A 26,853-nucleotide genomic window follows, 5' to 3' on the forward strand; every position below is an offset into this window, starting at 1 on the left:
GAAACTTTCCCAAATAACAAAATAAAAATAAACTTCAGTTAAAATAATATATTACACAGTGATATAAACTGAAATACTCTTGTCCATGGGTTGAGCTTATGAAACCCTTAAACATGAGCATGTAACACTAACAAACTATTTGACATTATTATTTGGGTTCAAAGACTCCCTTTCTCTAAATGTTTATAGCACCATACCAGTTATTTCAACTGAGCTGACACAATGAATTTCAAATGATCTAATACTTTTGACTTACCAGCGGATTAGCACATGATTACCCTGAGTAAAAGGATTATTATTACTGCTGTTCTAAGATATTAACACTTTCTGTAACACACTCTAAGGACGCTGCATAGATCACTAAAAAAAATGTGACAAAATATATGGGGGAAAGGGGATTTTTAAAAAGGAAGGTGATAAGTGTTCTTCTATTTTAAGCAAGACGTCTTTCTTAAAATAAAGTGGGCCTCCCATCGGTAGAATCAGCTTTTTGCACGACACTCTCAATGGTGTACAAGTCACAAATAAACAAGTTCAGTATTCAGTGCACTCAGGAAATTATGCCATGTGTGGCCCTCTTCCCATGAAGACCGGGCTCCAAGCAAAACCCTCACATTGTAATAGACAACTAATGCTCATGTAATGAATGACAGAACACAGCATTAACGTACTTAACAAGACAGAGCTAAATTCAATGAAGCTTGACGCCATTTATATGAAAAAGGGTTACATTTGTAGACAGAGCCAAAGGGAGAGAGGATAAATTCTGAATTAAATACTGCAGCTTCTGCTTTGGTTTAGCTCTCTAGAAATAAAGATCCAGAAGTAAAGATCACAGTTAAAATGACCCTTAAAACTGGCAGCTACAAACAAAGCTAAATACCACTGTTTAAACTCTAACTATACCTGAAGAAGAGGTAACAGCTAAAGGACTTTGCTCAGAGCTTCTACTAGCGTCAGTGCCATTTCTTTATAGCTAAATATCTGGCCCATTAAAAACGTGTTCTTTCCCTGCCAGACTGCAATATGCAATTCGACTCACACATAACATTGTCATAGAAAGTTCAGATAACCCAAATGATGTCTTAGTACCTTCTGAACCTTGTGGATACATCATGGAAGCAAAAGAGGTAAAAGCAAGCCAAGTGACACAAAATGAGCACGTTGAAAAGATAAACAGTTGGCTTTTTTTAAGGTTTTAAGTGTTACGTTACCCTACTCTAAAAAAAAAAATATATATATATATATATATGCACAGGACAGTCCTAGGGACACAAGTTGTGTGGAAGTGTGTACGTGGGTGGACATGTGTGGCCATCACAACAAAAGATTTTTAAAGGCCTATGAATGACAAAATGCTAATTTTCCTTTTTCAGTGTAAGTCCAGAAAATAGAGTTTAAAGTGCATTAAAAAACCCAGCAAATGAACGATGCCAGTCAAGCACCTACATCCTGAAAACGATTTATGAATTATTATAAGTAGATAAGAGAATATTTTAACTCCTCTAGCAGGTTTCCAGTAAGAACACTGATCTAAATAACACCCTTTATGCATCTGGTGATATGACTTATTTCCATAGGATGTCCTTACATACGTGGAGGTAACACCACCTGGAACTGCAATACCTTAAGGCCGGGAAGCCTCAGCTTTTCTCTTCTTTCCCCATCCACAGCGTTATCTGGTTCTGCTGTTGTCACAGAGCCAGAGAATGAAGCTCTTTCAGAAAACTTACCCAAGATCAAACTGTGCCTGGTGACAGCAATGTCCAGGCCATAAGTAATGTTCAAAGGATTCAACAACGCCTGTGACTGATCATTCTCTTTCCCTTGCCATCACCTGCTGATTTTGTCCAGGTGTTTTATGGCTATCTTGAGGATCTGGAGAACAGACAGAGGGAAGACTTTGCCAATTTCTTTTGTCTGGGACTGTGAATTCCTTACACAGATGGTGGACAGCCTCTGCGCAGGGCAGCGCCAGGCTATACTGCCTCCAACCTCCAAAAGGAGAAGCGAAGGGAGACATTATCTTCTCCCACAACACTGCCTGTAATGTGTCTGTCGTTAGCAAACGAAGACAGCATGGCTACGCAGGGGGGTAAAATGAGGAAGGAATTCCATGAACAATTGGAAAAGATATATTTATTTGAAGTATTACTAAGCATTTACCAAGAAATCAAAAATGCTGAGCAAAACGATGACTTCTGAACAAATGTGCTTCTATCAAAGACTTATTACCTCAAATTTCAGTTACTTTTTCATGTGTATATCAAAATCACCAGCTCTCCTAAATTAACCGAAATAGGGACTTTAAAAATATGAGTCAACCCTTTAACCTATTACACAGCTGTGTTGGAAAAAAAAACTGGACTGCTGTTTAAATCTAAACTGTCGAATATGGTAGCCACTGGCCATAAGTGGACACTGAACACTTGAAGTGTGGCTAGTCCAAATTGAGATGTGCTTCAAGAGTATAAAAGACACTGGATTTTGAAGACTCAGTATGAAAAGAAAAATGTAAAATGTCTTCATAAATATTCATATCGAGCACATATTTTTATATTTATTATATGTGGAAATGATCATTTTTGATTGGGTTAAATAATATATATTAAAATCGACTTCATCAGATTTTTACTTTTGTAATGTAACTACTAGAAGATTTTAAATTGTATATAAAAATGCACCTATTTCTATTGGATAGTGCTGGCTTAGACACCAGAACTCTTGTCCATTTCAGTCTGTTGTTATTTTATTAACTTTCTGAGCCTCTTTTTTAAAAGACAGTGATGGAAATAAAATATATAAACTCCAAAATTTACAGCTCCTAAAATTATAAATTATAAAATTTTATTTAGCTATTTTTCAGACTTTCCTTCCTAAAATCTATGGTCCATTTTCATTTGGGCCTGCTCTAAAGAAGCAGTAAAGATAGGAAGATAGGTTTATTAATTATCTAATTAACTTAAGAACCTATAGCTCCCTCTGATGACTTTTTTTAACTAAAGTTTTTCAGAAGAATTCACACAATGTTGTTACTGTAGGCAAACCTAGTAATCACAGAAATTTCGACTAATAACTATATACATCCAGGGCCCTGGATGAATATGGGTATATAAAGGAAGGAAATGAATTGTTTATTTTGTGAACTCAAGCTCACCATCACAGGTACATTTGATTACAATTCATTTGGTAAGAAGGCTACAAAACAGATACCCCATACAAAAACCTCAGCAAAGCTTTTGTGGTTTCTTCACTAAATCAGAGAAAACATATTTTAAATTACAAGGTGTGGTTGATCCTTCTTGGAGGTACAATTTTTAAAGGAATAAGCTGCACAGATCACATCAGTTATTCCTTACTTTGTGCTAATTTATGAAACACCTCCTTACACAGCTCTTGGGTGGCCAGGCCCAGAGGAAGATATTTTTAGGAGCCTGTTGCACCCACAACTTGGACTCTCTGTCAGTGTTATGTGATTCTAACAGCACTAAGGATGAAGCATCTAAAGAACAACTTCACGTGACACTTTAAATGCTTAGCTGTACACTATTATTTCTCAACTATTAAGGAACAATGAACAACTTTATAAATTCCTTGTCAGAAATATACATTTCAATTTACAGGTTACACTGAGGATGTAAATCAGTTTGCTGCCTGAATCAGAGAAAGGAAATGGAAAACAGGTCAAGGAGATTAAATGCAAGACAGAAATTCAGTATCTGTTTAATATGTGTATTTTTTACCTGAATGATGATAAAACTAAACCCCACATCCTGGCTCACTGAAAGCCTTACTGGAGTATGTTATTGTGTATGTAAAATGCACTTACACAAACACCCCTCATTTATGGATATATTCCAGTAAATGAGATAGAATTAGTAGTCAGGGCAGCCATAAGAAATTGGAAGTACAACATATATGACTCGGTAGGTAGAAACTGGGAGAGAAAAGAGAGCATACTGTATCACACTGAGTTATTTCCTGGCATGAAGAATTTAAAATTTTAATAAGAGTTAGTAGAAAAGAACTATCAATAAACTCTGTTAGAGTCTATGTATCCAGTGGGAGGAAAGCACAAAATCTGGGAACTTTTGAAAGAAATAAAAGATCAAAGAGCACCGGCAGATAGGTGCCAAGTGAAAGGACAGAACCTCGTGGCCAAAGCTAAGAGTCTGCAGAGAAAACCACCCGAATGGCTCACTTAAGCAATTACACTCTGTAAAGCAATTTAGAGGGCTATTTTAAAAGTTCAATGTTACAGTCCGAACGTATATAGCTGACTTTAGGGACTAACTTATACGCAAGTAAAACATTAGTTTAAATTATTGGCGTTTATAATTATTCCTAATGCATAACAGATAAATACTAAAGTAAGGCTGAATTAATTCATAGTTGCTCTTTCCTTGGCTAATACCAGATGTATTGGGAACATAACACAAATGGATCTTACTGAAAGACTGAAAAAACTAAAATAAGGCTCCTTTTGGGTTCTATCAGTAGCAAGCAAGGTGAAAAGGATTCAGTTAAAAGCAAAGCAAAAAACTGGATGGGACAATACCTTAAAAGAGGTTTATTGGGTATTTCTGTACCTGTGTTTAATTTTTCTTTAAACAAATAACATCATTTGTTTAAATGTTAAACTTGGAAATCATATGGATTTCAAAAGACCATTCTGCTCATTTCATTCATTGTTAAGTTTTATTAGTTTAGCTGACAATTTCTTAATATATACCAAATTTCTTTCTAAAATATTTTAAAATGCTACTTAAAACTCTTAACTACCTAATGTTTAAAAATAATCTTATTTCTTCACAGCAGGGAGCTTCCAGAAACCACTAAAACATTCTTGCCCTCTGAATGTTTGAGAATGGTCTCTTCATGTGTTATTAATAATCCGGACAAACTGTTCATATTAATAGGCATACAATGAATATTCAGTTGCATGTGGACTCATACCACAGGGATATCAAAACCAAAAACCACCTTTACTTATGCTTGCCTGACACATACGAGCATGACTATACCAAACTTTTTGTGCTTTATACAGTTACATAAATGTTCAATATGGCTACTGAGCTAGATATATGCACAAAAAAATACCTGTGATTTTAAAGGGGGAGGCAAGAAAAAGTGCTCACACAACATAAAAGTTAATTTTCCATTAGTATCATTAATATTATACCCACACTGTAACAGCCAAATAAACCTTGTGCTTTAAAAACAAATCAGGTCACTCGAGCTGCCTGTTGTATTCTGCTAAGATAGCAAAACCTACCATGCATGGCTAGTGTTGACACTCTTCCTCAACAACTTTTATTGTCTCTAGTCAACTTTTAAACCTTCTTTTTCCATGTCTTGCATCAGAATCCCTCAACTGTAGAAAGCTACATTAGCAGCGTTAAAAACACATGAAAACTGTAAGGGATCTCGAAATAGAAATATATATATATATATTTTAATGTCATGGTTATTTCCCTAGTTTATTCAGGAATTTAAGTTTTTTCTTTAAATCCAACAAATATTTCTTTTAAAAATGATCTTTATGTGGCTGAAATTAGAAAGCATAGTTTTTCAAGGCCAGCAAGCACTTCCTAACCAAATCCCCCACTTCCTTTGCTAGCTAAACATAACTCCTTTAAATGTGTGCATCCTTTACAAAGTTAGAAAGGAGCACCTCGCATGTAATAGCAGGCAGCTGGGAAGCCAATCGGTGCAGTCCGAGTGCACATTTTAGAAGGCAGCTCTTTAACATTCAATAACTAAGTGGTAATTGGGCACAGAAACATAAACTGTCAAACTGAATCAAAACCCCTTTGCTTTTCAGAGTATTATTTGTAAGATTATACTAGAATTAAATTTGAACATGTATCCACCCTATGCATTCAGTCAAATTATAAAACAAGGGGAAAAAATGCTGTGCTTTCTTTGGATAAATTAATGTCAGCTTTGTGTCCTTAAACCAGACCCGATCGGGAAATGAAATATGTTTAGTCCTGAAATAGTTGTGGTAATTCAATCCCGGCACTCTCCTTATTTTCTTGATGACAAAGAAAAACTCCCAACTGGCAGGGCCACCTGCACTGATTACTCCTCCATCCACACCCACAGAATATGAAAATGAGCCAATGATCATTAACCTTAATTTCTTCTAACATAAACCTCGGCTCTTTTTCAGTCTTACTACTCAGGGAACTCCCCTGAGATAAAGAATGGGGGGAGGGGGTGCAAAATAAGGAAATAGGGACTGAAAGCTCAGAGCGAAGGGGGTAGAAAGCAAAAGAAAAATAGAATCCACTGGCTTTTTAAAAACTGCACAGCTGGCTTATTAAACTTGATACAACAAAGATATTACAAAGATAAAGAGAGTCTATTCCACTACTCTCTAGATAGTGGAATATCTTCCTGTCCAACCCTCTCCTTCTGGGCAAACAATAAGAAAGGATGCTTCCTCTCCACCCTCTTACTCCCCTTGCACCTCACTTCTCCACCCAGACATCACTATATAAAGAGAACAAGTAATAAAAAGCTGAGTCTGGACAGCAGGAATGCAGGTGTGGCTGTCAGATCTCCAGTGTGAGGACGAGAGGGCCTCTGCAACCAGGGGAGAGATTACAGATTTCCAAGGTGAGCACTTCAAATAGTGTTGTATGCGCCACACTTTCTGGTCATCCACATTCAAGTATCACCAACGGGAATCATTTTAATTCAAGTTGTGTGGGGCTAGATCCCATTGGCATTACATCATCGTCCAATGGATGAGGAGCTAGCGAGGGCCCTAAAAAGAAATACAACCAGGAAGGGAACAAGAAAATTTCAGAAATAACCATCCCCTTTGCACATATGTATATACTGAAAATCGCCTTGTTGTGCTTTCATGCAGACTTAAACAGATTGCCCAAAAAGATTATTAGACCATGAAAACAAATAACATATCAACACGTCAACGTATATGACTTCACACATAACCCACTGTAAAGCATTCCTGAAGCTGGGAGAAAAACAAGCTTTAAAAATGACTACAGTGCTAAAAGAGAGTAAAAACTCTTTAAAATGTGATGGGAGGGGGGATTTGCCACTAAAAATATGTATACAAAGGCAAATAAATGCTTTAAGAATATAACCACAGTATAATTATATTACTTGAAAGTATATTACAAGATGTTTGTTGTCTACCTAACACAGGAAGACAGAGAACAACTCTGCTTGGTTATCTCCTCATTATTTCAGATTTCAAATCAAGTAGCATCTATGAGGAGGATGAAGCAGAAAGGCTGGTATAACAAACAACAAACAAAAACCTGGTTATAATTTGGCATTGGATTCCACGGCGCAATTTAAATCCTGGCTCTAGGTTGCTCAGTGTTCACTGCCTTCTTGCCTAGCTACTGACTGCAAAAAGCAAATACATGCATATACATACACCTTCCTTCTGTTTTCTCTCTCTTTCCCCTCCCCACCCTCAATCAGGCTGTCAAAGGTCAATGGTCCTCTCTGGAAGTGAGGACAGAGTGCTGAAGTGTTCCATGCCATGAGTCATCTTAATAGATACTCTAGCGACTGCTTGTGACCCAGCAGCGAGCCAAGATAGCAGGGCTTTTAATAAAGCAGCACTTTTGCACACTCACAGCCTGGTTAATTTAATACCTGCCGCTTGTTTACCAAACAGCGCAGGCATGTCTCCGTGTCGATAACTTCCCGGTGACAGTGAGGCGACTGAATCTGGGCATGGAACAGATGCACCTTTTTACGCTCTGTTAAACCGTGTCACAGACTACAGCCCCTGAGCGAATTCCTTTATTTATGCTGCAGCCAGGAGAGCTAATTGTCAGAGACAGACCTGGTTCTAATTCTGCAGAGTCCAGCAACTGCAGGAGTGGATGTGCTGAGGCATGAACAGTGCAGAACTCTTTTAAAAGGGAACAGCTGAAAAACAGAGTCAGAAGGTAGAGGCATCATATGCCAATACTTTTCCTACAGAGGTTTCAAAAACGTCACACATATAAATAGCAGGTTACGGGGGAGGGGGGACAAAGAAAAAATATCACTAGAGTTTGAATGAATAAGTGAAAAGCAAATGTTAAAAGCAAATACCTGCGTAAAGAGAAGAGATGGTATTCATTTTTCAAAGGACATTGTTAGACCTGTGCAGTTGTAAAACACTCACAAGTTCAAACACTACTTGACCACGGGCCAATATTCAATGCAGCTCATACCAACGGTTTTGCACAATGCCAAGACTGACCATTTCAGATACCACAAGTCCATTATTGACACCAAAATCACAAGAAAAACAAGTCTCTCATGCATCCAACCATACAACTTCAGCCCGCCTGATTACGTGTAGACAAAGGAACTTCCATTTATTGTTCCTCTCATACTCTGTAGTATTGGAAGTGTTTCTTATTAGCTGTAATACCATACTCATATTTTATCAGTAGCAAGAGTTCACTCCAGTTAAAGTTCTTCACCCGTCATGGGCATTTTTCAGCAAATTAATGTCTTTTACTTGCATGACTTCTCCTCATATTATAATTTGGGTTTAAACAGATGATAATACTTTACAGAAAAGAAAAAGAGAAAAAGAGCTCAGTGTTGATAATTTTTACTACTTATGACTAAATGACCTCAACTGAGGAATAAAAAATTAAGTCATTTGTCTTATGAGGTACAGAGGACATTTTATGGTGTACAATTTAGCTAATAATGGGTTGGGGCCAATCCTTAACAAGTCACATGTTTCCATTGTCCCTTCACCCCCTGCTTATGTTTTTACCACATCCTAACAAAAACATGACCAGAACTGGTGAAAAACATACGGTTCCAACTAATGAATCACATACTTTCCCGCAAGTACAGTAAGTACTACCAGCTGTGTGACAGTCTTGCTTTGGCAGTGGAACCAGCGTCGAACAAGCCGGCCCATCTGAAAGCAGCTGTACTGAAAAACCACAAGCAATATAAGTGTGTCTGCCTTCTCAGGGCGGCTTTGTCTCTGTTCTGTGTCTCTGCTCTGTCCCCAAAACGTGCCAACCATCTTGTTTAGAGAAAGTTTCAAGAAGTTACAGAGGTAGAGAGAAAACCCAAAGATTCGAAGAAACTTAAGTTTTCAGAAAGCGCTGTCACTTCGTCAAGTGGAATTAAAGGAATACACCTCTCTCCCACATCTACCCTCCCATGTGCACCTTTTGGAGTTTGCTTTAGACTAAAGATTGTGCATATCCATGTATCTAAATAAGGGAGTGGGAGGTGTGAGGAGGAACAGCACAAGACCCAGCTACTTACAGGCAGGCCGACAAATGCACATGAACAGAACACACAAACACACACACAGAACAATTCACAGATTATCAGTTCATGTCACGAGCTACTACAAAAATTTAAACTTGCCGTTTAGACAACAATAGGCTTCATTTGTAACCACAGAGCATTCTGAAAAAATTCTCTGGCAAGCCCTAGATATTTTTATACAAATGCACTTTTCCTTTCTGTGAAACAACATGCAAATGGATAAACATTACTATTAAAGGGAAAGGAAAGTCCTGCAGCATTAGTCTAGAAGTGTAAGTGGAAATGGTAGGATTTTTAAACCTTTATAGTGTGTCAAGGCAATAGCTAATAAAATTTTACCAACATCATTAAGTGATCAGTAACTTTTATGTAGCACCTAAGTACCATCTCAGGCTTGCTCTGCGAAAAAGAAATACCTAGAGTTGTCATTCTGGACTTTCCAAAGTCTTAATCAGGAAAAGAAAAGGAGGTAAAATTATCTTCATTTTCTTTTGGGCAAATGTTTTAAATATAGGGAAGTCACATGTGAGGACTTAACAGAGGAGCTTTGCCTTTGACGTTTGCCTTTATCACCAAATTTAGCCAAACAAATTATTCTACATTTATGTTGTGAAGACACTCCATTCAGCAAAAATCTCATCCGAAAATCATATTAACACATCTTTTCTTTCTGTTTATGCCAGTTATAGGAATAATTTTGTTTTTAATGATGTTATCATCAATGTAACACTTAAAAGAATAGTCAGAAGATTCACTACATTAAAAGAGAAAACCTTGGCTCCTGTGGTTTAAAAGTCTCATAAGTGAATGCTGCCACGTGTGTGTTTAGGGGAGTTCAGAATCGGGCTGGCCAAAGGCAGGCACTTGGGGTGAGTCCAGAGGTCACATCCATCCATATGGCTGGATCAAGCCACACAGAAGGCAAAGGCTGAAAGCACCAATAGTAATGGGAGAAGAGCAAATGATGGACATGAAGAACAAGACTATTCAAATATTCACTAAGAAGTGGACTGAAAATAGTACACTGATAAAGAAATAAGACATGATTTTAAAAAATAATGAATAGTCTGTAGTACTCTTAGTTCATATTAAATCTACTAAAGAATGCTAATCTAAGAAGGAAAATATCCAAAACTAGATAATGAAATTACATAGTGAAATCAAGAGATAATATGGTTGAGCCAATCGTATGATAAAATTACTATGAAATCATTAAAACTCACAGTAATTAATTTAAGGGCAGGGAAAACCAGTTATAATATATTGATATTCAAAAAGCAGCTTATGAAGCAGTATACACAGTATCTTATTTCTATTTTAAATTGTATTTTAAATTAATACAAGAAAAAGAATGGACAAACAGGAAATGCCCTAAAATACTTGTGTGGCTAGAGCTACTGGCATTGGTTTTATTGTTGTTAAACTCCATTTTTTTAATGTTATTTGTTTAGCATATATAAATTACATATAATAAGTTCAGTGTTTTCTTTCCAATGTGATAAATATGATTAAGAAATCTAGTAACTAGATTCCTGGTCATTACTAGTAGTTCCACTTGAAATCTTAAGTACGGTGAAAAATGTAGAGCTTTTCTCAAAATCAAAAACTGAATTTCTTTGAATAATTCTTTAGAAACTACCTTTGTCATTTGTGTGTGTATGCGTGTTTTCTTTGTAAAATCTAAAGCCAAGTACTGAATTTACTTATGCCATTTCCCAAGAGTATACTTTCATCATTTGAGCTACAAACTGGCCTTTGTTAATTCAAACTTTACAAAGTTAATGAACCATAGATTTAAATCTTCACCTTTCTAATAAAAATAATACCTCTAAATAGCACTTCTAGTTGCCAAAGCACTCCCATAAAATAAAAGCACGTGCCCACCACTGAAACACCATTCCTTCATGCCTAAACGCAGCAGCTACCCTGCAGAACACAATCTAGGGGCTCTGGTAGTATATGATAAACATAGCAGTGCAAATCTGTAAAATATGCTTATCTAGGTTGAAATACAGCAGAAATAACTAGATTAACAACTATACCCTTGTAATAAAGGACTTAGAATCATATCCAGTAATTGGGAGGATTTACTGTTAAACAAAGTTTTTCATTCTAAGACTTCAGAGAAGGCTGATATGGTCAGTCATTTGGCAAATACCTATTGACCAATTACCATGGTCTAGCACTGTGTCCATGTTTGGGTTTGAACATACATAAAGAGAGGCTACTTTAGCTTCCTGACATCAAAAACCATCTACTGCAGGAGAAAATACAAATATTTTAACCCGCTGTCTAGATGAGTAGAAATCCACAGAGAACATTCCAGGGAAACAGAGGAGGGGCATTAACTCATCCAGGCTTTGAAAAGACTTTAGAAAGAAAGGTAGAACTTAATGAAGCTTAAAAACATGTTTAGAAGCCAACCCAGGCAGAATTTGGAATAGGAAAGGAGGGGGACAACATGGAAGAATGCTCAATGATAGGAAACAGCACGGCGTCAGCAGACAACTACATACAATCTGTATTGCCAGGGCATCAAGGATGAGGCAAAAAGAGACAGGAGTGAAGGCTGGAGGAGGAGGCAGGGTCCAATCACTGAGGGTCTTATTTGTCCCTTTGAAGAGTTTCTAAGTTTCCCTTCACCTAATCGAACAACAGTAAGAACTGCTCAAGCTCCATAGTTCTATTTTCCAAAAGAGTTAGGACTATCCCTGTTATCTTGGAGAAGGAGGGAGGAATGGAGACATAACTAATCTTCAAATTTTTTATCTTTTTCTTTCCAAATGCATTTGCTGAACACCTTTCATGTGCCAGGCCCTGTTTTGGCACTAAAAAACTCTGGAATAAACAGTAGTGTTATTTGCTGCTCAAGAAGCTCACTTCTATGGTTACCTCATTAGGTAATAATTTCCTTAAGAGCAAAAACAAAATAACTGGCATGAAACTCTATATCATTTAAAGCTTGAAATAAAAGAAAGATTACAATAAAGAGAATCTGCATATGTAAAAGCACAATATTCCCAAATCATTTTATCGGTCACATTTTGCCAAATTAAGCCATAATTAAAGAGAACAATTTGTGAAGGCATTGCTAACTGCAGGTATTAGCATATTGGACCAAGCAAACCTTAGAAAAATTGTTCTCTTGACCACGTAATAGGAACAACCATTTCACAGAAGCCACAACACAATATAGTGTACACTAAGGTCTAGACTAGCGGGACCCAACCTTTTTGACAACAGGGACTGGTGCTCTTATGAGAATATAATGCCTGATGATCTGAGATGCAGCTGAGGTAGTGATGCTAATGCTGGGTAGTGCCTGCTAATAGATGAAATTTTGCTCCCTTGCATGCTGCTCACCTCCTGCCATGTGGCTCAGTTCCTGACAGGCCATAGACTGGCACCAGTCCACAACACAGGGGTTAGAGACCCCTGGTCTAGATCACACTTTTGCTGACATTATATTGGGGATGTGCTGCCATATCTTTGACTGACACACAATCCCAAGGCCTAATTTCATGCATTTGATTCATAAGATACCAGACAAAACATTGTGATTCAAGTTTTGACACTACTCAAATTTTAGTATCAACTTTTATGTAAAAGTCTATATCCCATAAAAGCCACTTTCTCAATAATTCCTAACGCAATACCCTTGGGGAAAACAATATAATCAAGTTTTATAGGAGGGCAGGTTTCTTAATACCAGCTGGTAATATCTGGGCCCTGAAACATGAGACCTGATCATATTAAAATCCAGATACCAGCTATTATATCTAAAATTGTTGCTTCATTCATATTTAGCATGAAGAGTCTATCTAAAGCAGGGCAGGCTCTATTTAATACAATGTGGTTTTAATTGGAGTCTGTTTTAGATGAGCCACCTGTATGTCATCTTTTTAAAATTATACATAATTTTCTGTGCAATTTGCTTCTGCAACATAACGAATAGTAGTTAGTTATAGATTATTGCCATTGTTTAGATGTTGAAGAAGAGAAGGCAAAACTCTCTATTTACTGAAACACAATGACCCTGTACCAAAGAAAGTAGGAGACTAGGGTTCTGTTTCTGTTCTGGTGCACGAATGAACAAGGGCATGTATGTGAAAGTATTACTGAGCCTTAATTACAAAGACAACAGATTAAAAACCCTATTATTCTTGCTTCATTAACAGCCTAGTGCTACAATAACTAAAATCTCTCTTTTCTACTCAAGAAGAGGCTCTTATATTTTTAAACATTTCTAACTGGAAATTCCAATGCCACCAACTACCTCAAATAACTTTCTCTTTATAGTGCTATGGCTCTACTTTCATTTTTATTTCAATATATCCATTGTTTGTTCCCAACTAAAACTTCTCTCAAGTTTTATATGATGTCACTATTTTCTAGGCTAGTTTCCATCTTCATTGTTTCTCTGCCTAAGAAACATTCTGAAATATGGTATATCAAACATCATACTAATGATGATTCCTATACAGATCCAAGTAAATAGCAGTTTGCAAACTAAGGGATATTTATTTATATGATGTCTATAACAAGAACCACAGAACAAAGAAACCATTTAATATGAAAATATCAAAGATAATGCTTCATTTACTGTTTTGAATTACCAAAAATGTATCCCCAAGTCAATAACCAGTCAGAATATCAGTTGATATCAAATACATTAAAACTGTTTTTTATCACATGCTAAACCAGGCCTGCTATAAGCTATTTAGCAGGGGATAAAGTGCCACAATCCACTTAAATTTGCTGGCACTATTTATTAAACTATGTTACCCTAATCTTTCCCTTTATGCTTACCAGATAACACAGGTGATTTCTGATTAGTATTTCTTCCCTAAACAGTCTGTTCCACAACAGGACTCTACTCACCTTGTCTTTTGATAGGACTATTTACAAAAATGATATTTTCCAATTCCAATTTATCTACTTTGCAGACTCAATAGACTTAAGTACACTGCAAAAATAGCACCTTTCTCTTTTACAAATGTCAATCTATTTTTTCTCCAATGTATCTATTGAGTTCTGACCTTGCTTTGCCATCTCCCATACTTCAAACATTTTTATTTGAGGATATCATCAGCTTCTATTATTTTCCTAATTTCTCCAAATACAATTATAATTAGTGACATAAAATCTGAATATCTGTCTAGTGAAAAGTAGGTAACTAAATATTAAGAGGAAGAGACAAAAAAATCTAATCTCAGAGAATTATTGCCATTTAGTTATCAAAATATCCTATAAATAGATCTTTAAATATCTCATTTTTCAATACCAAAGTCTAAGACTAAGAATCTGCTTACAGAAGCTGTATGCACTATAGCACGGGGGAAAAACCCACCTAAGTAATAAAAATCTTTTCCTTTTAATCCAACCCAATAACACCAGCAATTTCCTTACATATTCCATGATGAAAGTTGTAGTTTGAGTTCAGTGCCACGTGATAGAATCTATTACTACATGGTTTGTATAAATTACCTATAGCATACTCCATATGGAAACCATATTTTCACAGTAACGAGTGTTTAATAACAAACAATATAACTTAGAGTATTCTTAGCATTTTCTCTTGTTGTCTTATTGTACTGCACTATTTAGGCAATTTGTCTGCTTAGCAGTTTAGTCTCTGAAACCAAGGCTCTTGAATTTTCTCACTGTAGTTAAGAAGGGATTAATTTTATCCCATGTTGTATTAGTTACAAGATAATTGGGCTCTCTGAAAGGCACCACCATAAATTATCTTGAGCCAGAAATTATTCTGAACATTGGTAGGTAACAATGCTCTTGCATAAATATACTTGTTTGTGGAAGTTACTAATTAATTTTGTTTATTTTACAATTTTATGTCTTTTTTTTCCTTGGTTTCTGTCATGTAAAATTTATTAGCCAATGTGCCACAAGCTCTAACTAGTTTCATTTAATATTTTATAATACCTTTGAGTACTTTGATAACAGCAAGTATTTTTCTATTTTAATAGGCAGTCTTCATGTTAGAATGTTATGAGAATACACAATTTTACCAAGATGTTAAAAAATAAAATTAGTTATCAGCAAGATGTTAAAAAATAAAATTAGTGATTAGCTCCGAGTCTGAATTAATACTGCAGATTTTTGTGTGAGCACAGCATATAATTTGAAGTCATATGTTTCAAAATAGGAAAGACTATTTTATAACATAGATTTCTTAGCCAACTTTCATTGGAGACTCCAACAAGCTAAATATATTTCTGGAAAAAAACCTCATAATAAACAAAGTCAACAGGTAAAAGCCATAGGACTTTTTCAGATGTGGTGCCTAAATGCCATAATCTAGTTTTTAAAATGGGTTTCTTCAATACAAAGGAGAAGGAAAAATTGCTTATTTAAAAGATCACTAACGAAACATACAGTTCCATATGACAAAGGGTACAAAATAAGGGGTGGGAAGTAATAAAGGGAAGAAAAAGACTCCAAGCAAGTGAGAAGAGTAATAGAACAGGAGACTGGGAGCAATTTAAACTTAAGAAAAAAGGACAATAAAAATTTGCACAAAGCAAACGGCAAAATAACCTTAGGAATGTTCCTTGGATTACTCTAGCATATTAGAATATGAAGATTTAGGATAAGCAGGCCAGTACACCCAAAGACTAAATTGAAAGTTGATATTATACTGATACGCAGGCCATAAAAATCATAATGCTGCAGATACCTACAGGAATAAAATACCTGCTAACATAAAAAATAGCAATGTCTGACCAACTGCAGTTTACAGTTCAGGAAGGTCCATTTTAGAGGAAGCCTTTTGTCTAATGTCTAACGTATACATCTATGTGCTATGAAACACAGCTGTAAGAGGAATGCAGTAACAGATTCCAAATCCAAAGAATATCAAAAAAATATCTGAAGGGAAGTCAAGAATTTGTGGGTTACACTGCTTTTTCTTTCTTTTTTTAACCAAGCTACTGGAATTCCGTATCTCTCAACATGCCAAACAGGTAGGATGTTTTTTGAAGCCACAGTTTTCATTTAATTAGTAAATTAAAAAGAGTTGATGTAAAATCTGGATACAATTTTAAATCATTTGTTCTATAATTATTCCACAATAAAAAATAATTTAAAAAAATTTTAAAGCCCAAGCACTGCTTTCCTAGCTAATGGGAAATACAGGTTGTAGGACCTTAAAACTCCTGCTGTAGTTTTAAGACAACTGCTCCGAGTTTTCTTTTTCTTTCCATCTAGGAAGAGGCAATTTTTTTCTCCATTTTCTTTTCTTATCATACCCTCAGGGCTTTCATTAGGCACATGAAAGGCTGTAGAATTTTGTGTTCAAAATTCCTCAATTACAAGCCCTGTGTATGAACTCTTACAGAAAACGATGCAAAGGAATAAGCTTCATAATGTATCTAATGGCAGACAAACTTTAAAAGGAAAATGCCCTTTTAGTGTCCATGTATGAAGTGAAGTTGGAATTATGTTAGAGATGCAGCAAGGGATTCAACAAGCTCTCATACAATGTAAACACAATAGTTCAAGTTGTGATGTTCGCTGACATCAAAGCCACCTATTCAGAATGTGCTGCGTCAAGTCTCTGCCAAGGAGGACCTGCCTGCACCAAAAGAGTTGTTCTAGCCTCCCCCAAAATAACCCAGGGTGTGACTTAAATCACAACATACATAATAAACTTAGGGTTTATCATGCTAATGCCAAGTGTTCAAAGCTGTATTCGAATTTCTGTGCGCTCGCTCTCTCGCTCTCTCGCTCGCTCTCTCTCTCTCTCTCTCTCTCTCTCTCTCTCTATATATATATCCATCCATATATATATATCTCCATATATATATTGCCATATATATCCATATACATGCCATATACATATAAAAACAGTCACCTGTTGCATCAAAGGTGAACAACATATATCAAGCAAAGGAAAAAGATAAATAGGTTCAAAATATAAAGGATACTGTGATATAATTTACAATGAAATAATCAAATCTTAAGTATCTAGCAAGAATATATTTTGAAGGAAACATACTGATTTTTTAGACTGACTTTTTTTACTGAGTGTGACTGATAACGAAATCCACGGTACATTATAGGTAACTATAGCTAGCAATGGGTGGCTGAGCAGGACTGGATCCTTCTAAGTTTTAAATGATTGCTTCAAGCTAAATTTTTGGGAACTTCTTTGGTCTGGTAATCAGTCTGGGAGTCTTGTAGGAACAAGCTTTCTCGTGATATTTCCACTGCCTCGTGGTTTCTGGCAAGGTTTAGCTGTCTACGGAAACAAGATTTTCTAAATGTCTTGTTATTTCCATTTCCTATCTCAAATGAAACCAAGTACGTGTGGATAAAAATGTTAAAAATATACACATATGCAAACTTTTCATCATCAAGGTTGTTTCTAAATCCAGTCAAATAAAATTCGTCAATAGTACGTTTGAAGATTCAAGGCAGCTCTAGTTGTACTGATTATTGAATAAAACAGAAAACTTGGAAGAAGAGAACTAAATAATTTTGTAATTTTAAAAAGTAGATTATTCTAATAAACATGCCAACATTAAGAATGTTAAGATTTAAAACATGTTAATAAGCTAAGCACCAAAAGTCTTAAGACTTACAAGGACCTCTCCAATCCATGATTCTTCACATTCATCTTTTTACCTGTACTCCTTAAGCGGCATATAAGTCACTAATTACAGACACACCTCGTTTTATTGCGCTTTGCTAGACCACGATTCACAGATGTTGCGATTTTTTTTTCTTTTTTTTTTTTTTTAAGTTGAAAGCAATACCCTCCACCAGCAAAAAAAAGATTGTAGCTTTTGTTACTGCGATCCTCACTTTATTGTGGTGTCTGGAACCGGATCCGCAACATATCTCCAGGGTATTCCTGTCCATTTAAAACCCCATATACAGGGTACACTGTTACTTACTATACCATATTACATTCATAAAAGTACAGACACCCTTTAAAAGAAAAAAAAAAACAACTTTTTTATCTATTAAAACATATTGAATAGACAATGGTAAATTTTGAAAAGAATGGGATAATACAATTTTTAATATTTCCTTGACTCCATTTATTTTAAATAACATTGAGTATATTTCTAAATGACCATAAATACCTCAACTAAGACCACTGGATAGGATTCACCAGGGAATTAATATCTAAACACAATGATAATATAAATTTCAAAAGTTAAAGATAATAATTAAACATTATGACCTCAAGGATAGCAATGAAACTTCCGGATAATGATCCAGTTATTACTGATTTGAAGGTCTAAGATATTTAGAAAGTGTGAGGTTAAAGGAACTCTCAGATGACATGTGTAACAGGCGATTTTCCCTTGGGAGAAATGTTTCCTCGATGCCAACTTGAAAAGGCAATGATGTTATGAAAAAATAATGTATTTATTTTTATAAAAACAGAAGTTACCAAAGTATTCTGGGATGACACATCAGAAGCCATTTCATCAAAAACAAAATTTAGTTCAAATAACAGAAATAATGGAAAATCATATCCATGACAGCACTATTATTAGCCTCTGTTACTGAAATAAATCATGGCCATTTTATTCTAATATTAAATTATAGTATTAGCTTACTAATTAACCACATCTAGAAAAGAAAAACTCACCCTCTGGCCTGTTTACTTTTGTAGGCATAGGTCTAACATATATTTCAACAATGACTTCAAGTTATAAGAAGTACTTATAATTTCAATGGACCACTGCTGAATGGTATTACTATATTCTCTTTTTTATTATCTTTATCTGCTAGTGTTTCTTATTTCATTCTTTATGATTTTTTTTTACTTCCCTATAACAACAATAACAAACCTTATAGCATCACATTTTCAAAAACAGGATCCTGTACACAATTTCCAAAGTGGGTTACATTTTGTCCCCACTAGTGATAGTCTGTGTTTTTTGTGTATATGTTTTTAAAGACCAATTTTTATTTTTGCAGATACATGAACCCATTTCCACTATACTGCTTCAAATAATTACATATGAAAAGTAGCAATATAAATATCTTCATAAAAAAGTGAGACCAGTGAAGCATTTGATATACTTCTATCCTTAATCTTGCCCAACCACATTTCTGGTTAAAAAAATTAACTAAAAGAACACTAAGTCACTAGACTATAAAAACCAAGAGAAATGACCTAATATAAAATAAGTACATATGTTAGATTAAATCGGGAAACCAAGTATCCAAAGACTGATGAATGAACTCACTCCCTCCTTCTCTAAGCTGCAACCATTACTGCCAACTGATTTCAGATCCAGACCATCCAAATACACTGTATTAAATACACACACAATAGAGTTCATCTGATTTTGATACCTTTACAATGTTTAACAAAACACAGGAGGGACAGACCCCTTTCATATTAGAAAATGGCAATTAACTACTAGTTTTTAATTAAATTTTCACTTACAGGTTAGTAGTTTCCTCAGAAAGCAGAGTCCTCCTGTTATTGTTTATCATTTAAATTATACAACCCTATCAAGAGGTCATTCCATTAGGCTAAGCGAACTTGTAGAAAATATCCAAGTTTATCTAAGAAACCACAAGGGCTGGATTGCTATAAATCAAGCATGAGTTTAGGTAAGTATTTTAAAGTCTTTTAAAATCCAACAGGAGGGATCAAATATATGAACTTTAGCTCGAAGCATAGCAACCTAGTTGGTGAAGAGTCCAAACCTGGCATCAGAACACCTAGAACCAAGATCTGGATATGTCCCTTGTTATCACATGACATCAAGCCTCTGGATTTCAGAAGCTTCAATCTTACAATGAAACTTGCAATATAATCCTGTTAATATTAAAAAGGTACTTTAAAGACTCTATGACAAAGTTCACAGCTCTAGAAAAAGTTAAGATAAGATCATGTGAACGTTTACAGATAGATGTTTCCAGGATGGAAATACAGGAAACTGGACCCTCAGAACAAGACCTAGAAATGCTCATGGAGAAACACATGAGAACTGCTGGATAAGGTAACTTACTAGAAAAATTCAAAGAATGAAGGCTTTGGTCTATGTTGTAGAAATCAATTCCCAGAAATATTCATCCTCAAAGTCCACTGATTACTTTTTAGACTTCCATGTTATAATATATATATGCATACAATCGCACGATGTATAGTATTTGAATATTTTTCAAAATAATTTGGATTGTGCAACATTTTAAAAAATCCGTGGGAAGAATAAAATAAAAGCTTTGAGGAGATCTTAAAGTGTGGAAGAAAAGTACTGGTCGGATGGGTGAGAAGTCATTTCTTCCTTTTAAGAATGTTCCTTTTCTTGGAAAACTTAAAAATCCACACTAAATAAATCTGCTAAGGTACTGTGCCAGACATTTTCAAGTCAACCCTTATTACTATTATGAAACTGTTTATTGTCCCAATCTATTGCCTATATTTAATTTCCTGGTTTTTAGTCTAATTACTATGGAATTTCAAAAGGTGACAACTTCACCTTACCACTAAACATTTCTAAATTTAAAAAATATTAAGATGCAAGCAAAATAATTTATTGAGCTGAAGACACTTATTATCACAGAAGTGTCTGAAATCAGTGGGTCTCTAGCTGAGATTTCCAAAACTTTTGTCATATAGCAATTCTAGTTCAAACAAACACTACATGTAGGTGCAAAGATTAAATAAAATAATGCATACAAACACACATAATCCCTTCAGGTCCTTTTTTGGAGCAAGTCAAGATATAAAAGGAATACTATATAAGGTGGTGTTATTTAATGGAATGACCATTCTCCTATTCACTGTTAAAATTTAAAAGTCACCAACTAATATTTACCAACTTACTGGTTAAAGATTTGTTCTCCACAATAAGTAAACACCCTATGCAGCAAATTACTAAGCAACATGTATCATCTGATTTCCACCTACTTATCATAGTTGAGCATTATCATCATGTTCATAAGCCAAAATAAACAGTGATCCTACTTTTAAATCACTTATCTTACATGTTACTAAAATATTACCTGGCCAACACACTCTTTCTATTTCCCTACCCTCAACTTAAAATTTTATCTAATACGTTTTATTGTTTTTACTTTGATACTTTAAAATGAGTGCATAAGGCATTCTTTAAGTGAACAGATGAAAGAAAACAATATCTGTAAACATTCAACAAGTCTGAATGGCATTTTGTTTTGTAAAGGCTATGTTAGGCAATACTGCAATGGCTTCCAATTCTAACCTAAGAAACGTCTTTGAGGTTCTTTCAGGTGACACTCTTCTTTGAAAGGTATAGTGCACATTTTAACATATTTCTCCTTATCATGTGGCTTTCCTTATTTTTTTCCTCAGAGATAAAACAACAGAAACTACACTACAAAGCCAATGACCAAACCACCTCTCCCACAGCATTCACCTCAGTAAAATTTTTCTTTCCCTTCTGTAGACACAAAACCTTTGAGGCAAATCACAGTCTCAAAGTTGCCGAGTGTCTGTTTGGCAGTAGGAAGATTGTCATCACTAATATCTCATGTTCTCTTATGAGTCAAGAAACAAGGAAGGAAAACACTGAGTGCCTTGGGGCCACATTTTTTGTTTTCTTAATTCTGGCTTTCAAAATGTGGTCTAGATTTCCCATGGCTTAAACTGTCTGTACAAAACTTTCATTTTGGAATGAGAAACAGTAACCAAACCCTTCCAGGGGAAGGTACAGCTACGTAGTTCAGGAGCCATGATACTAGAATCAAACAGCCAAATTCCCAATCCAGTGCCTCCACTTATGCTTACTCCAACAGTATAGGCAAATTACTTAATCTCTCTGGGCCTGTTTCTTTATCTGTGAAATAGGAATCTTAGCATACCAAATTAAGGAAGGACGCCCTATAGAACTCTTGCCACACAACCTGGACCACAATAAGTGTTGACTAAATTGAGTTATTATTATCACAGTAGAAAGAAGGCGACACAAATGAATAAAGACCACAGATCTGTCTTCTTAGACAGGGAGCTGGGATTCTTTCGAGATTAACACACATAGAAGCGGTAAGAAAAACTCAGGTCTAAACCTAGGAGAACTGAATTCTGATACCAGGTCTCAAATGCTTGCTTACTTCTCACAGAATAATTTTACCCTCTGTTATCTCGCTGACCTTGGATGTATATAAAAAAGGTTGGTCTAGAATCTATATTACTGGTTTTCAACCCTGGTTGTATATTTTATATACAAAGGAAAATCCATATCTACCATCTCCATCAGAAACTCAACTTGAATTACACTGGTTCATTAGCATCATCCAAAAGACAGGAGGTCCCTCCTATCTTTTAATTCTAGAATTCTTAGCTTTACCTATCATTTCCTGCATGAGAAAATATGGAGAACTAATATTCCAAGTGGGTTAAGAGCAGCAATCACTACTGATGCTTCTTGGTATTTATGGATAGCAGGTACTCAATCATCATTTTTGGCCTCTTCTGGAATAAATGAGACAAGCACTAGCTCTTTTTCTGATCCCCAAATGATCTCCCCAGCATGGTTTAATATTAAATATTTTATGTTTAGGAAATCATTAAACACCTTTCTGTAGCACATTTTTCTCAAGAACAGTGGCAACAAGTAGCCAGCTTTGAAAACCGAGTGCTCTTGACATTATAAAGTTCCAGAGATGCCCATGGGTAAAGTTACACCTAATACCTGAAAAAGTGCTCTAAGAGAATCTTAGAACTTTCTGACGATATCCAACTTTTACAGAAGTCAAAGTAAAGATTCACAGATTTACAAATGGTAATCTACACAAGAAGTGTTTGAAATACCTTAAATTCATATTCTGCCTTTCTACAACATCAAAGTTGCCTACGTGTATCAAATCAAGAGATATTCCAGACAGATATTTTCACTCCCAACTTACCAATGGAGTCAGGGGCAGAAATGGAAAGAGAATCCAGATCTCTGGAATAACTTTAGGTGGTCCATCAAGTCAGCACAAATGAGCAGAGAAATGAGGGGGTTGCACTAAATTATTCGAGATTAAAGTTCCCTGTACCTTATATATATATTGTGATGGTAAAATTATTTTTAAGCAAAATTCTCTTTTTGACAGTAATAAGAGTTGAATATAAACTTGCATAGGCAATGAAACTTAAAATTAAGCTGGAAATTCCTTTCACTATTTAATCATTATGGCTATTAATAGAAAAAAGGAATAGACTCCAAATTCAGTCTAGATAAGTCATTTATAGTCACTGGGATTCTGAATAATCCCAAATTCTCTAAAACATTCCTCTTGTCTTAAGCCTGTGCCTTGTGTTTATAGAAAATCACAATTTATCCTTTAAACTAGTAATAACAAACATGAAAGGAAATGTGTAATTAGTGGCATAAGACAGTTAACATAAGTTTCAGCCTAAGAGTATCAAGGGAGAAACAGAAAAAGAGACAGTTAATACATGATACCTATCAAATATCAAACAGCAAAACCAGTGACTGTCAAGGAGGAAGGAAGGCACTTCCCAAACTGAGGGCAACTGCTGCTTTAAAAACATTTATTTTCTTTGCTCTTTCCTTTCTTTTATTTTGGCTAGTGTTGAGTTAGGCATTTTATTCTGCTTATTCTCTTTCTGTTAAAAATGTGAAGGAAACTAGGACCTGTTCTAGAAGTAAGACCTTGTAAATCAGCACCTAGCTCAACTTCCTGTGATTTACAAGAAGTCTCCAATATTGTCAATCTAAGCCATAACAAGGATGCTGAAGTTATCTACTTAAAAGAAGTCATTACTGACTGCTGTCATAACATGCCCTTAGGTACAGTCTAACCTGATACCAGAGTGTCTCTAGTGCCTGTCTACAAATCAAAGTTAAAAAAAAAAAAAAAGATAATAATTAATAATGTTCTTTAAACCTTGGCTTGGATAAGAGAAAAGAATATCTGTGAGGGCAGGGTAAGAGGTATGAGGAGACAGTCTACATTTTTCATAGCTCTGCACTACTGTGGGAAAGTCAAGGAATCTTGTCTCAAATTCTTCATCTTCGAAATGAGTGCGAGAGACTGAACTACTTCCATTCTTCACAAACCATTACTATTTTGTTATTTTTCAGACATTCTGAGACCCTTAAATAAAGAGACTCCAACACGGTTTAGAAGCCCCAATTTAGGTCACATTTTTATACTTCCCATAATATTTTAAATAGCCAACATTAAATACACCTATATTAGCACATTATCTATTTAATACTTAGAAGAAGATATCCAAAAAGCATTTGTGAGACATTAAGGTAGAGTATTTGAGAGTTTGGACACCAGATCTGGAATCATATCCTTGTCCCATCGCTTACTAGCTGTGTAACCATGGGTAAGTTATTCAAGGCCTTGGATGAAGTACTAGGAACACCTAGAAGCCTGAGATTTGGGGATAGGCAGTTAGCCCACTGCTGGGGAATTCTTGCAGCCTTGGATGGGGAGGTAGCAGAGCAGTGGAAGGTTCTTCTAATTACAAAAGACATGAGTCAACTATCTGTCAAACTCAAGAGAAGTCGTGATATTAGAATATTTCTACTACATAGAAATAACTCATAAAATATATTCCAGGTTTTTTTTAATGGATGTTGTTTACAATGGAATAGTATTCGGTCATAAGAAATAAACTACTGATACACAAATAACATGCATAAGCTCTCAAAATACTGTTGTTCAAAACAATACGAGTCAGACATGACATAATACAAACTATATGATCCTATGTAAAGTTCTAGACAGGAAAAATTAATCTAATATGACATAAATAAAAATATTGGCTGCCTTTAGGAGGAAAGAGATTGACTAAAAAGGAACATGAGGAAATATTATGATGTGAAGAAAATGATATGCGTTTTGACTGGGATGATAGTTTAACATAAATTTATATACTTATGAAACTACACTTAAAATCTATGCATTTTATGTAAGTCGTATCTAAGTTTAAAAAATTAGGGGTCAAGCAAAAGATATGCTAAAGTTCTAGAATGGATAAAAGAACAGGGATGGAACTCAACAAAAGGTATGGGCCATATTGCAATGATTAGGAATGAACAGAAGGTCTGTTGTCCATACCTGAGTCCCAGGAATAAGTAACATTAGATTTCTCTTGTGAAGTATCATAGACAGCTCTGTTTCATTTGTCAGTTTCAGCAGGCCATGCCCACCCATGAGAAGGCAGGAGAGAGCAAGTTACAAGTATTACATATGAGGAGGCGGGGAGGTGAACAGCCGGAAGCAGAGGAGAATGGCAGTTGATCATATTTAAATGCAACCTGTTTGTAAAAGACATTTCCCATGTAGACACACATTCCCAAGCAAACATCTACATATGGTTGTATTTTCCTGCTGTCTATCACCCCTTTTTTGTTCCAGACTTGAGAACAGCACATGTTCCAATTAACTCCACTCTTTGTTGCAACTTGCTATGTTGGGTGTCCCTTGCCAAAAAGGGGTAGGTGGTGGGTTACATAACAAGGATTGAGGTGGTATGTGCTGCCAAGTCTACACAGAGAGTTGGTGGAATGTGTGTGGTATGGGTGGGGGCTGGTGGAAGGTGGGAAGAAAAGGGGAGATCACAGGAAGAATAACATCCTTAGAGACAGATTTTGACAGAGGCAGGCCTCAGTTGTGTGGCTACGAGAAGGAATGTCAAAAGACAGCTGAATTAAAATGGTGCTGTTTCAACATATAGGATATATATTAGGTTGTTTCATTACACAAAAATTTTTCCCTGGGGTGATGCTTCCAGAAACAGTCTAAAGTGACAATATCTTTAAGAAGAGGCTTGATCCAAGTGCAAATAAGATGGGATTTTTTTATAATGAGAGAGAGAGAAGTTATTAGGTTAAAGGATAAAGTAGACTTCAACAAAGTTTTTCAAGTAAAATATAAAAGATCCAATGACATGTATATTACCATCAGTTTAGTGAGTAAAGTACTACTCACTAGAAAGCAAACCCTAAATCTGATCATCTTAGGCAGGTTTAAAGGGATCTTAGACTTTCTGACCGACATGCTATTCAAACACTCTTGTGTGTCAGCTGGTTCTATTCCATAGCCGTGGACTATCTCCCAATCTATAAAAGAGTTTTGCACTATTAAGAGGAATCTATTCCTACCACTGAACAAAATTAAGTGACAGAAATGAAATACATAAAGTACCCCCTGGGACTCGTCCCTTTGAACACAGGATTGTAGGAAGTCACCAATACACTCAAAAAAAAAAAATGTTTTTAAAAAAAAACACATAGGTTTTAAGTTTTTGAGCAACTAGTAATAGACACTATGGGACAAAAACTAAGTTATTTACTGAAGAGAGAAATACTATGCTGCTAATGCAAAGATTTCTTAGACAAGGCAGATGTAACAACAGTAGAAAATTACTCCACTACTATAATTATTGTCATAATTACTGCTGCCATACACTTGGCTTTTTAATTGAAACTATATGATTCTGAGTTTTCTACTTAAAATATTAGTGGCATATCAGGATATTACGGGAGAGATGACAGAGTTGGACAAAAGAGGGCTAAGTAAGGACTGCATGGTGGAAAATGCTCACCATGATAATAGTGATGA

At 35.5% G+C, this 26,853-nt stretch overlaps 1 protein-coding gene across 36 annotated transcripts in view; it reads right to left on the reverse strand.

Moving 5' to 3' along the window:
* The window catches only part of BNC2 (basonuclin 2), a 396,217-nt gene that overhangs the window by 178,646 nt on the left and 190,718 nt on the right, over window positions 1-26,853 (reverse strand). Inside the window, exon 1 of one of the 36 annotated variants that reach the window (XM_036238866.1) lies at window positions 1,734-2,516. The exons of the other annotated variants lie outside the window; for them this stretch is intronic. The gene's annotated coding sequence lies outside the window, so the exon portion shown is untranslated. Of the gene's footprint in view, window positions 1-1,733; window positions 2,517-26,853 lie in introns of those variants that run through there. 36 annotated transcript variants of the gene reach the window in all.

This window comes from Rousettus aegyptiacus, unplaced genomic scaffold (genome assembly GCF_014176215.1).
Source record: "Rousettus aegyptiacus isolate mRouAeg1 unplaced genomic scaffold, mRouAeg1.p scaffold_m13_p_3, whole genome shotgun sequence".
NCBI classification, from domain to species: Eukaryota; Metazoa; Chordata; class Mammalia; order Chiroptera; family Pteropodidae; genus Rousettus; species Rousettus aegyptiacus.